General features: G+C 53.9%; 1 protein-coding gene across 2 annotated transcripts in view; it reads left to right on the top strand.

The window, feature by feature from the left end:
- Positions 1–12,577, top strand: part of LOC123762231 (cytochrome P450 3A41) — a 44,394-nt gene that overhangs the window by 761 nt on the left and 31,056 nt on the right. The window lies entirely within an intron of this gene.

Below are 12,577 nucleotides of genomic sequence, written 5' to 3'. Positions count from 1 at the left end.
TTTTTGCCCGCCAGCTGCGAAAATCGCATGGTTTTTGGCCGCAGGCGGCGGAAATCCCGCGGTTTTTGGCCGATAGCGGCGAAAATCGCGCTATTTTTGCCCGCCAGCTGCAAAAATCGCATAGTTTCTGGCCGCTAGCGGCGAAAATCGCAAGATTTTTGGCCGCTAGCGGCGAAATTCGCACAATTTTTGGCCGCTAGCGGCGAAATTCGCACGATTTTTGGCCGCCAGCTGCAAAAATCGCATAGTTTCTGGTCGCTAGCGGCGAAAATCGCAAGATTTTTGGCCAGTAGCGGCGAAAATCGCGATTTTTGCCCGCCAGCTGCGAAAATCGCATGGTTTTTGGCCACTAGCGGCGAAAATCGCGCGGTTTTTGGCCGGTAGCTGCGAAAATCGGTCGATTTTTGGCAGGTAGCGGCGAAATTCGCTCGGTTTTTGGCCGCCAGCCTCAAAAATCGCATGGTTTCTGGCCTCTAGCGTCGAAAATAGCGCGGTTTTCGGCCGTTAGCGGCAAAAATCGCCCGATTTTTGGCCGCTAGCGGCGAAAATCGTACGGTTTTTGGCCGTTAGCGGCGAAAATCGCGCTTTTTTTGGCCGGTAGCGGCGAAAATGGCGATTTTTGCCCGCCAGCTGCGAAAATCGCATGGTTTTTGGCCACTAGCGGCGAAAATCGCGCGGTTTTTGGCCGGTAGCTGCGAAAATCGGTCGATTTTTGGCAGGTAGCGGCGAAATTCGCTCGGTTTTTGGCCGCCAGCTTCAAAAATCGCATTGTTTCTGGCCTCTAGCGTCGAAAATAGCGCGGTTTTCGGCCGTTAGCGGCAAAAATCGCCCGAGTTTTGGCCGCTAGCAGCGAAAATCGCACGGTTTTTGGCCGCTATCGGCGAAAATCGCGCTATTTTTGGCCGGTAGTGGCAAAAATCGCCCGATTTTTGGCCGCTAGCAGCGAATATCGCACGGTTTTTGGCCGCTAACGGCGAAAATCGCGCTATTTTTGGCCGGTAACGGCGAAAATCGCGCTATTTTTGGCCGGTAGCGGCGAAAATCGCGTTATTTTTGCCCGCCAGCTGCAAAAATCGCATAGTTTCTGGCCGTTAGCGGCGAAAATCGCACGATTTTTGGCCGCAAGCGGCGAAATTCGCACGATTTTTGGCCGCTAGCGGCGAAATTTGCACGATTCTTGGCCGCTTGCGGCGAAAATCGCCCCATTTTTGGCCGCTAGCGGCGAAAATAGCCCCTTTTTTTGCCGCTAGCGGCGAAAATCGGTCGATTTTTGGCAGGTAGCGGCGAAATTCGCGCAATTTTTGCCCGCCAGCTGCAAAAATCGCATGGTTTCTGGCCGCTAGCGTCGTAAATAGCACGGTTTTCGGCCGTTAGCAGCAAAAATCGGGCGATTTTTGGCCGCTAGCGGCGTAAATCGCGATTTTTGCCCGCCAGCTGCGAAAATCGCATGTTTTTTGGCCGCTAGCGGCAAAAATCGCCCGATTTTTGGCCGCTAGCGGCGAAAATCGCACGGTTTTTGGCCGCTAGCGGCGAAAATCGCGCTATTTTTGGCCGGTATATGTGAAAATCGGGATTTTTGCCCGCCAGCTGCGAAAATCGCATATTTTTTGGCCGCTAGCGGCGAAAATCGCGCGGTTTTTGGCCGGTAGCGGCGAAAATCGGTCGTATTTTGGCAGGTAGCGGCGAAATTCGCGCGGTTTTTGGCCGCCAGCTGCAAAAATCGCATGGTTTCTGGCCGCTAGCGTCGAAAATAGCGTGGTTTTCGGCCGTTAGCGGCAAAAATCGCCCGATTTTTGGCCGCTAGCGGCGAAAATCGCACGGTTTTTGGCCGTTAGCGGCGAAAATCGCACTATTTTTGGCCGGTAGCGGCGAAAATCGCGATTTTTGCCCGCCAGCTGCGAAAATCGCATGGTTTTTGGCCGCTAGCGGCGAAAATCGCGCGGTTTTTGGCCGGTAGCGGCGAAAATTGCGCTATTTTTGTCCGCCAGCTGCATAAATCGCATAGTTTCTGGCAGCTAGCGGCGAAAATTGCACGGTTTTTGGCCGTTAGCGGCGAAATTCGCACGATTTTTGGCCGCTAGCGGCGAAAATCGCGATTTTTGCCCGCCAGCTGCGAAAATCGCATGGTTTTTGGCCGCCAGTTGCAAAAATCGCATGTTTCTGGCCGCTAGCGTCGAAAATAGCGCGGTTTTCGGCCGTTAGCGGCAAAAATCGCCCGATTTTTGGCCGCTAGCGGCGAAAATCGCACGGTTTTTGGCCGCTAGCGGCGAAAATCGCGCTATTTTTGGCCTGTAGCGGCGAAAATCGCGATTTTTGCCCGCCAGCTGCGAAAATCGCATGGTTTTTGGCCGCTAGCGGCGAAAATCGCGCGGTTTTTGGCCGGTAGCTGCGAAAATCGGTCGATTTTTGGCAGGTAGCGGCGAAATTCGCGCGGTTTTTGGCCGCCAGCTGCAAAAATCGCATGGTTTCTGGCCGCTAGCGTCGAAAATAGCGCGGTTTTCGGCCGTTAGCGGCAAAAATCGCCCGATTTTTGGCCGCTAGCGGCGAAAATCGTACGGTTTTTGGCCGCTAGCGACGAAAATCGCGCTTTTTTTGGCCGGTAGCGGCGAAAATGGCGATTATTGCCGGCCAGCTGCGAAAATCGCATGGTTTTTGGCCGCTAGCGGCGAAAATCGCGCGGTTTTTGGCCGGTAGCGGCGAAAATCGCGCTATTTTTGGCCGCCAGCTGCAAAAATCGCATGGTTTCTGGCCGCTAGCGTCGAAAATAGCTCGGTTTTCGGCCGTTAGCTGCAAAAATCGCATGGTTTTTGGCCGCAAGCGGCGAAAGTCGCGCTTTTTTTGGCCGGTAGCGGCGAAAATCGCACTATTTTTGCCCGCCAGCTGCATAAATTGCATAGTTTTGGCCGCTAGCGGCGAAAATCGCACGATTTTTGGCCGCTAGCGGCGAAATTCGCACGATTTTTGGCCACTAGCGGCGAAATTTGCACGATTTTTGGCCGCTAGCGGCGAAAATCGCACGGTTTTTGGCCGCTATCGGCGAAAATCGCGCTATTTTTGGCCGGTAGCGGCGAAAATCGCGATTGTTCCCCGCCAGCTGCAAAAATCGCATAGTTTTTGGCCGCTAGCGGCGAAAATCGCGCGGTTTTTGGCCGGTAGCGGCGAAAATCGGTCGATTTTTGGCAGGTAGCGGCGAAATTCGCGCGGTTTTTGGCCGCCAGCTGCAAAAATCGCATGGTTTCTGGCCGCTAGCGTCGAAAATATCGCGGTTTTCGGCCGTTAGCGGTAAAAATCGCCCGATTTTTGGCCGCTAGCGGCGAAAATCGCACGGTTTATGGCCGGTAGCGGCGAAAATCGCGCTATTTTTGGCCGGTAGCGGCGAAAATCGCCATTTTTGGCAGGTAGCGGCGAAATTCGCATGGTTTTTGGCCGCTAGCGGCGAAATTTACACGATTTTTGGCCGCTAGCGGCGAAAATCGGTCGATTTTTGGCAGGTAGCGGCGAAATTCGCGCAATTTTTGCCCGCCAGTTGCAAAAATCGCATGGTTTCTGGCCGCTAGCGTCGAAAATAGCGCGGTTTTTGGCCGTTAGCAGCAAAAATCGCCCGATTTTTGGCTGCTAGCGGCGAAAATCGCGATTTTTGCCCGCCAGCTGCGAAAATCGCACGGTTTTTGGCCGCTATCGGCGAAAATCGCGCTATTTTTGGCCGGTAGCGGCGAAAATCGCGCTATTTTTGAACGCCAGCTGCAAAAATCGCATAGTTTCTGGCCGCTAGCGGCGAGAATCGCACGATTTTTGGCCGCTAGCGGCGAAATTTGCACGATTTTTGGCCGCTAGCGGCGAAAATCACCCCTTTTTGGCCGTTAGCGGCGAAAATGGCCATTTTTTTTGCCGTTAGCGGCGAAAATCGGTCAATTTTTGGCAGGTAGCGGCGAAATTCGCGCGATTTTTGCCCGCCAGCTGAAAAAATCGCATGGTTTCTGGCCGCTAGCGTCGAAAATAACGCGGTTTTCGGCCGTTAGCGGCAAAAATCGGTCGATTTTTGGCCGCTAGCGGCGAAAATCGCACGGTTTTTGGCCGGAAGCGGCGAAAATCGCGCTATTTTTGGCCGGTAGCGGCGAAAATCGCGCTATTTTTGCCCGCCAGCTGCGAAAATCGCATGGTTTTTGGCCGCAGGCGGCGGAAATCCCGCGGTTTTTGGCCGATAGCGGCGAAAATCGCGCTATTTTTGCCCGCCAGCTGCAAAAATCGCATAGTTTCTGGCCGCTAGCGGCGAAAATCGCAAGATTTTTGGCCGCTAGCGGCGAAATTCGCACAATTTTTGGCCGCTAGCGGCGAAATTCGCACGATTTTTGGCCGCCAGCTGCAAAAATCGCATAGTTTCTGGTCGCTAGCGGCGAAAATCGCAAGATTTTTGGCCAGTAGCGGCGAAAATCGCGATTTTTGCCCGCCAGCTGCGAAAATCGCATGGTTTTTGGCCACTAGCGGCGAAAATCGCGCGGTTTTTGGCCGGTAGCTGCGAAAATCGGTCGATTTTTGGCAGGTAGCGGCGAAATTCGCTCGGTTTTTGGCCGCCAGCTTCAAAAATCGCATGGTTTCTGGCCTCTAGCGTCGAAAATAGCGCGGTTTTCGGCCGTTAGCGGCAAAAATCGCCCGATTTTTGGCCGCTAGCGGCGAAAATCGTACGGTTTTTGGCCGCTAGCGGCGAAAATCGCGCTTTTTTTGGCCGGTAGCGGCGAAAATGGCGATTTTTGCCCGCCAGCTGCGAAAATCGCATGGTTTTTGGCCACTAGCGGCGAAAATCGCGCGGTTTTTGGCCGGTAGCTGCGAAAATCGGTCGATTTTTGGCAGGTAGCGGCGAAATTCGCTCGGTTTTTGGCCGCCAGCTTCAAAAATCGCATTGTTTCTGGCCTCTAGCGTCGAAAATAGCGCGGTTTTCGGCCGTTAGCGGCAAAAATCGCCCGAGTTTTGGCCGCTAGCAGCGAAAATCGCACGGTTTTTGGCCGCTATCGGCGAAAATCGCGCTATTTTTGGCCGGTAGTGGCAAAAATCGCCCGATTTTTGGCCGCTAGCAGCGAATATCGCACGGTTTTTGGCCGCTAACGGCGAAAATCGCGCTATTTTTTGCCGGTAACGGCGAAAATCGCGCTATTTTTGGCCGGTAGCGGCGAAAATCGCGTTATTTTTGCCCGCCAGCTGCAAAAATCGCATAGTTTCTGGCCGTTAGCGGCGAAAATCGCACGATTTTTGGCCGCAAGCGGCGAAATTCGCACGATTTTTGGCCGCTAGCGGCGAAATTTGCACGATTCTTGGCCGCTTGCGGCGAAAATCGCCCCATTTTTGGCCGCTAGCGGCGAAAATAGCCCCTTTTTTTGCCGCTAGCGGCGAAAATCGGTCGATTTTTGGCAGGTAGCGGCGAAATTCGCGCAATTTTTGCCCGCCAGCTGCAAAAATCGCATGGTTTCTGGCCGCTAGCGTCGTAAATAGCACGGTTTTCGGCCGTTAGCAGCAAAAATCGGGCGATTTTTGTCCGCTAGCGGCGTAAATCGCGATTTTTGCCCGCCAGCTGCGAAAATCGCATGTTTTTTGGCCGCTAGCGGCAAAAATCGCCCGATTTTTGGCCGCTAGCGGCGAAAATCGCACGGTTTTTGGCCGCTAGCGGCGAAAATCGCGATTTTTGCCCGCCAGCTGCGAAAATCGCATGGGTTTTGGCCGCTAGGGGCGAAAATCGCGCGGTTTTTGGCCGGTACCGGCGAAAATCGCGCTATTTTTGCCCGCCAGCTGCCAAAATCGCATGGGTTTTGGCCGCTAGGGGCGAAAATCGCGCGGTTTTTGGCCGGTACCGGCGAAAATCGCGCTATTTTTGCCCGCCAGCTGCCAAAATCGCATAGTTTCTGGCCGCTAGCGGCGAAAATCGCACGATTTTTGGTCGCTAGCGGCGAAATTCGCACGATTTTTGGCCGCTAGCGGCGAAATTTGCACGATTTTTGGCCGCTAGCGGCGAAAATCGCACGGTTTTTGGCCGCTAGCGGCGAAAATCGCGCTATTTTTGGCCGGTAGCGGCGAAAATCGCGATTTTTGCCCGCCAGCTGCGAAAATCGCATGGTTTTTGGCCGTTAGCGACGAAAATAGCCCTTTTTTTGGCCGCTAGCGGCGAAAATCGGTCAATTTTTGGCAGGTAGCGGCCAAATTCGCGCGATTTTTGCCCGCCAGCTGCAAAAATAGCATGGTTTCTGGCCGCTAGCGTCGAAAATAGCGCGGTTTACGGCCGTTAGCGGCAAAAATCGCCCGATTTTTGGCCGCTAGCGGCGAAATTCGCCCGATTTTTGGCCGCTAGCGGCGAAATTTGCACGATTTTTGGCCGCTAGCGGCGAAATTTGTACGATTTTTGGCCGCTAGCGGCGAAAATCGCACGATTTTTGGCCGCTAGCGGCGAAATTTGCACGATTCTTGGCCGCTTGCGGCGAAAATCGCCCCATTTTTGGCCGCTAGCGGCGAAAATAGCCCCTTTTTTTGCCGCTAGCGGCGAAAATCGGTCGATTTTTGGCAGGTAGCGGCGAAATTCGCGCAATTTTTGCCCGCCAGCTGCAAAAATCGCATGGTTTCTGGCGGCTAGCGTCGAAAATAACGCGGTTTTCGGCCGTTAGCAGCGAAAATCGCCCGATTTTTGGCCGCTAGCGGCGAAAATCGCACGGTTTTGGCCGCTAGCGGCGAAAATCGCGCGGTTTTTTGCCGGTAGCGGCGAGAATCGCGCTATTTTTGCCCGCCAGCTGCAAAAATCACATAGTTTCTAGCCGCTAGCGGCAAAAATCACACGATTTTTGGCCGTTAAGGCGAAATTCGCACGATTTTTGGCCGCTAGCGGCGAAATTTGCACGATTTTTGGCCGCTAGCGGCGAAAATCGCACGGTTTTTGGCCGCTAGCGGCGAAAATCGCGCTGTTTTTGGCCGGTAGCGGCGAAAATCGCGATTTTTGCCTGCCAGCTGCGAAAATCGCATGGTTTTGGCCGCTAGCGGCGAAAATCGTGCGGTTTTTGGCCGGTAGCGGCGAAAATCGCGCTATTTTTGCCCGCTAACGGCGAAAATCGCGCGGTTTTTGGCCAGTAGCGGCGTAAATCGCAATTTTTGCCCGCCAGCTGCGAAAATCGCATGGTTTTTGGCCGCTAGCGGCAAAAATCGCCCGATTTTTGGCCGCTAGCGGCGAAAATCGCGCTATTTTTGGCCGCTAGCGGCGAAAATCGCCCCATTTTTGGCCGTTAGCGGCGAAAATAGCCCTTTTTTTGGCCGCTAGCGGCGAAAATCGGTCAATTTTTGGCAGGTAGCGGCCAAATTCGCGCGATTTTTGTCCGCCAGCTGCAAAAATAGCATGGTTTCTGGCCGCTAGCGTCGAAAATAGCGCGGTTTACGGCCGTTAGCGGCAAAAATCGCCCGATTTTTGGCCGCTAGCGGCGAAAATCGCACGGTTTTTGGCCGCTAGCGGCGAAAATCGCGCGGTTTTTTGCCGGTAGCGGCGAGAATCGCGCTATTTTTGCCCGCCAGCTGCAAAAATCACATAGTTTCTAGCCGCTAGCGGCGAAAATCGCACGATTTTTGGCCGTTAAGGCGAAATTCGCACGATTTTTGGCCGCTAGCGGCGAAATTTGCACGATTTTTGGCCGCTAGCGGCGAAAATCGCACGGTTTTTGGCCGCTAGCGGCGAAAATCGCGCTGTTTTTGGCCGGTAGCGGCGAAAATCGCGATTTTTGCCCGCCAGCTGCGAAAATCGCATGGTTTTGGCCGCTAGCGGCGAAAATCGCGCGGTTTTTGGCCGGTAGCGGCGAAAATCGCGCTATTTTTGCCCGCTAACGGCGAAAATCGCGCGGTTTTTGGCCGGTAGCGGCGAAAATCGCGCTATTTTTGCCCGCCAGCTGCAAAAATCGCATAGTTTCTGGCCGCTAGCGGTGAAAATCGCACGATTTTTGGCCGCTAGCGGCGAAATTCGCACGATTTTTGGCCGCTAGCGGCGAAATTTGCACGATTCTTGGCCGCTTGCGGCAAAAATCGCCCCATTTTTGGCCGCTAGCGGCGAAAATAGCCCCTTTTTTTGCCGCTAGCGGCGAAAATCGGTCGATTTTTGGCAGGTAGCGGCGAAATTCGTGCAATTTTTGCCCGCCAGCTGCAAAAATCGCATGGTTTCTGGCGGCTAGCGTCGAAAATAACGCGGTTTTCGGCCGTTAGCAGCAAAAATCGCCCGATTTTTGGCCGCTAGCGGCGTAAATCGCGATTTTTGCCCGCCAGCTGCGAAAATCGCATGGTTTTTGGCCGCTAGCGGCAAAATTCGCCCGATTTTTGGCCGCTAGCGGCGAAAATCGCGCTATTTTTGGCCGGTAGCGGCGAAAATCGCGATTTTTGCCCCCCAGCTGCGAGAAATCACATGGTTTTTGGCCGCTAGCGGCAAAAATCGCTCGGTGTTTGGCCGGTAGCGGCGAAAATCGCGCTATTTTTGCCCGCCAGCTGCATAAATCGCATAGTTTCTGGCCGCTAGCGGCGAAAATCGCACGATTTTTGGCCGCTAGCGGCGAAATTCGCACAATTTCTGGCCGCTAGCGGCGAAATTTGCACGATTTTTGGCCGCTAGCCGCGAAAATCGCACGGTTTTTGGCCGCTAGCTGCGAAAATCGCGCTATTTTTGGCCGGTAGCGGCGAAAATTGCGATTTTTGCCCGCCAGCTGCGAAAATCGCATGGTTTTCGGCCGCTAGCGGCGAAAATCGCGCGGTTTTTTGCCGGTAGCGGCGAAAATCGCGCTATTTTTGCCCGCCAGCTGCATAAATCGCATAGTTTCTTGCCGCTAGCGGCGAAAATCGCACGATTTTTGGCCGCTAGCGGCGAAATTTGCACGATTCTTGGCCGCTTGCAGCGAAAATCGCCCCATTTTTGGCCGCTAGCGGCGAAAATAGCCCCTTTTTTTCGCTAGTGGCGAAAATCGGTCGATTTTTGGCAGGTAGCGGCGAAATTCGCGCGGTTTTTGGCCGCCACCTGCAAAAATCGCATGGTTTTTGGCCGCTAGCGTCGAAAATAGCGCGATTTTCGGCCGTTAACGGCAAAAATCGCTCGATTTTTGCCCGCTAGCTGCGAAAATCGCACGGTTTTTGGCCGCTAGCGGCAAAAATCACGCTATTTTCGGGCGATTTTCGGCCAAAAATCGGGCGATTTTCGCTGCTAACGGCCGAAAACCGCGTTATTTTCGACGCTAGCCGCCAGAAACCATGCGATTTTTGCAGCTGGCGGGCAAAAATTGCGCGAATTTCGCCGCTACCTGCCAAAAATCGACCGATTTTCGCCGCTAGCGGCAAAAAAAGGGGCTATTTTCGCCGCTAGCGGCCAAAAATGGGGCGATTTTCGCCGCAAGCGGCCAAGAATCGTGCAAATTTAGCCGCTAGCGGCCAAAAATCGTGCGATTTTCGCCGCTAGCGGCCAAAAATCGTACAAATTTCGCCGCTAGCGGCGAAATTTGCACGATTCTTGGCCGCTTGCGGCGAAAATCGCCCCATTTTTTGCCGCTAGCGGCGAAAATAGCCCCTTTTTTTGCCGCTAGCGGCGAAAATCGGTCGATTTTTGGCAGGTAGCGGCGAAATTCGCGCGGTTTTTTGCCGGTAGCGGCGAGAATCGCGCTATTTTTGCCCGCCAGCTGCAAAAATCACATAGTTTCTAGCCGCTAGCGGCGAAAATCGCACGATTTTTGGCCGTTAAGGCGAAATTCGCACGATTTTTGGCCGCTAGCGGCGAAATTTGCACGATTTTTCGCCGCTAGCGGCGAAAATCGCACGGTTTTTGGCCGCTAGCGGCGAAAATCGCGCTGTTTTTGGCCGGTAGCGGCGAAAATCGCGATTTTTGCCCGCCAGCTGCGAAAATCCCATGGTTTTGGCCGCTAGCGGCGAAAATCGTGCGGTTTTTGGCCGGTAGCGGCGAAAATCGCGCTATTTTTGCCCGCTAACGGCGAAAATCGCGCGGTTTTTGGCCAGTAGCGGCGAAAATCGCGCTATTTTTGCCCGCCAGCTGCAAAAATCGCATAGTTTCTTGCCGCTAGCGGCAAAATTCGCACGATTTTTGGCCGCTAGCGGCGAAATTTGCACGATTTTTGGCCGCTAGCGGCGAAAATCGCCCCATTTTTGGCCGTTAGCGGCGAAAATAGCCCTTTTTTTGGCCGCTAGCGGCGAAAATCGGTCAATTTTTGGCAGGTAGCGGCCAAATTCGCGCGATTTTTGCCCGCCAGCTGCAAAAATAGCATGGTTTCTGGCCGCTAGCGTCGAAAATAGCGCGGTTTACGGCCGTTAGCGGCAAAAATCGCCCGATTTTTGGCCGCTAGCGGCGAAAATCGCACGGTTTTTGGCCGCTAGCGGCGAAAATCGCGCGGTTTTTTGCCGGTAGCGGCGAGAATCGCGCTATTTTTGCCCGCCAGCTGCAAAAATCACATAGTTTCTAGCCGCTAGCGGCGAAAATCGCACGATTTTTGGCCGTTAAGGCGAAATTCGCACGATTTTTGGCCGCTAGCGGCGAAATTTGCACGATTTTTGGCCGCTAGCGGCGAAAATCGCACGGTTTTTGGCCGCTAGCGGCGAAAATCGCGCTGTTTTTGGCCGGTAGCGGCGAAAATCGCGATTTTTGCCCGCCAGCTGCGAAAATCGCATGGTTTTGGCCGCTAGCGGCGAAAATCGCGCGGTTTTTGGCCGGTAGCGGCGAAAATCGCGCTATTTTTGCCCGCTAACGGCGAAAATCGCGCGGTTTTTGGCCGGTAGCGGCGAAAATCGCGCTATTTTTGCCCGCCAGCTGCAAAAATCGCATAGTTTCTGGCCGCTAGCGGTGAAAATCGCACGATTTTTGGCCGCTAGCGGCGAAATTTGCACGATTTTTGGCCGCTAGCGGCGAAATTTGCACGATTCTTGGCCGCTTGCGGCAAAAATCGCCCCATTTTTGGCCGCTAGCGGCGAAAATAGCCCCTTTTTTTGCCGCTAGCGGCGAAAATCGGTCGATTTTTGGCAGGTAGCGGCGAAATTCGTGCAATTTTTGCCCGCCAGCTGCAAAAATCGCATGGTTTCTGGCGGCTAGCATCGAAAATAACGCGGTTTTCGGCCGTTAGCAGCAAAAATCGCCCGATTTTTGGCCGCTAGCGGCGTAAATCGCGATTTTTGCCCGCCAGCTGCGAAAATCGCATGGTTTTTGGCCGCTAGCGGCAAAAATCGCCCGATTTTTGGCCGCTAGCGGCGAAAATCGCGCTATTTTTGGCCGGTAGCGGCGAAAATCGCGATTTTTGCCCCCCAGCTGCGAGAAATCGCATGGTTTTTGGCCGCTAGCGGCAAAAATCGCTCGGTGTTTGGCCGGTAGCGGCGAAAATCGCGCTATTTTTGCCCGCCAGCTGCATAAATCGCATAGTTTCTGGCCGCTAGCGGCGAAAATCGCACGATTTTTGGCCGCTAGCGGCGAAATTCGCACAATTTCTGGCCGCTAGCGGCGAAATTTGCACGATTTTTGGCCGCTAGCCGCGAAAATCGCACGGTTTTTGGCCGCTAGCTGCGAAAATCGCGCTATTTTTGGCCGGTAGCGGCGAAAATTGCGATTTTTGCCCGCCAGCTGCGAAAATCGCATGGTTTTCGGCCGCTAGCGGCGAAAATCGCGCGGTTTTTTGCCGGTAGCGGCGAAAATCGCGCTATTTTTGCCCGCCAGCTGCATAAATCGCATAGTTTCTTGCCGCTAGCGGCGAAAATCGCACGATTTTTGGCCGCTAGCGGCGAAATTTGCACGATTCTTGGCCGCTTGCGGCGAAAATCGCCCCATTTTTGGCCGCTAGCGGCGAAAATAGCCCCTTTTTTTTCGCTAGTGGCGAAAATCGGTCGATTTTTGGCAGGTAGCGGCGAAATTCGCGCGGTTTTTGGCCGCCACCTGCAAAAATCGCATGGTTTTTGGCCGCTAGCGTCGAAAATAGCGCGATTTTCAGCCGTTAACGGCAAAAATCGCCCGATTTTTGCCCGCTAGCTGCGAAAATCGCACGGTTTTTGGCCGCTAGCGGCAAAAATCACGCTATTTTTGGCCGGTAGCGGCGAAAATCGCGATTTTTGCCCGCCAGCTGCGAAAATCGCATGGTTTTTGGCCGCTAGCGGCGAAAATCGCGCGGTTTTTGGCCAGTAGCGGCAAAAATCGCGCTATTTTTGGCCGCCAGCTGCAAAAATCGCATGGTTTCTGGCCGGTAGCGTCGAAAATAGCGCGTTTTTCGGCCGTTAGCGGCAAAAATCGCCCGATTTTTGGCCGCTAGCGGCGAAAATCACATGGTTTTGGGCCGCTAGCGGCGAAAATGGCGCGGTTTTTGGCCAGTAGCGGCGAAAATCGCACGGTTTTTGGCCGCTAGCGGCGAAAATCGCGCTGTTTTTGGCCGGTAGCGGCGAAAATCGCGATTTTTGCCCGCCAGTTGCGAAAATCGCATGGTTTTGGCCGCTAGCGGGGAAAATCGCGCGGTTTTTGGCCGGTAGCTGCGAAAATCGCGCAATTTTTGCCCGTTAACGGCGAAAATCGCGCGGTTTTTGGCCGGTAGCGGCGAAAATCGCGCTA

Source organism: Procambarus clarkii, chromosome 2 (assembly GCF_040958095.1).
Source record: "Procambarus clarkii isolate CNS0578487 chromosome 2, FALCON_Pclarkii_2.0, whole genome shotgun sequence".
Classification (NCBI taxonomy): domain Eukaryota; kingdom Metazoa; phylum Arthropoda; class Malacostraca; order Decapoda; family Cambaridae; genus Procambarus; species Procambarus clarkii.
This window is presented reverse-complemented; position numbering and strand designations above follow the sequence as displayed.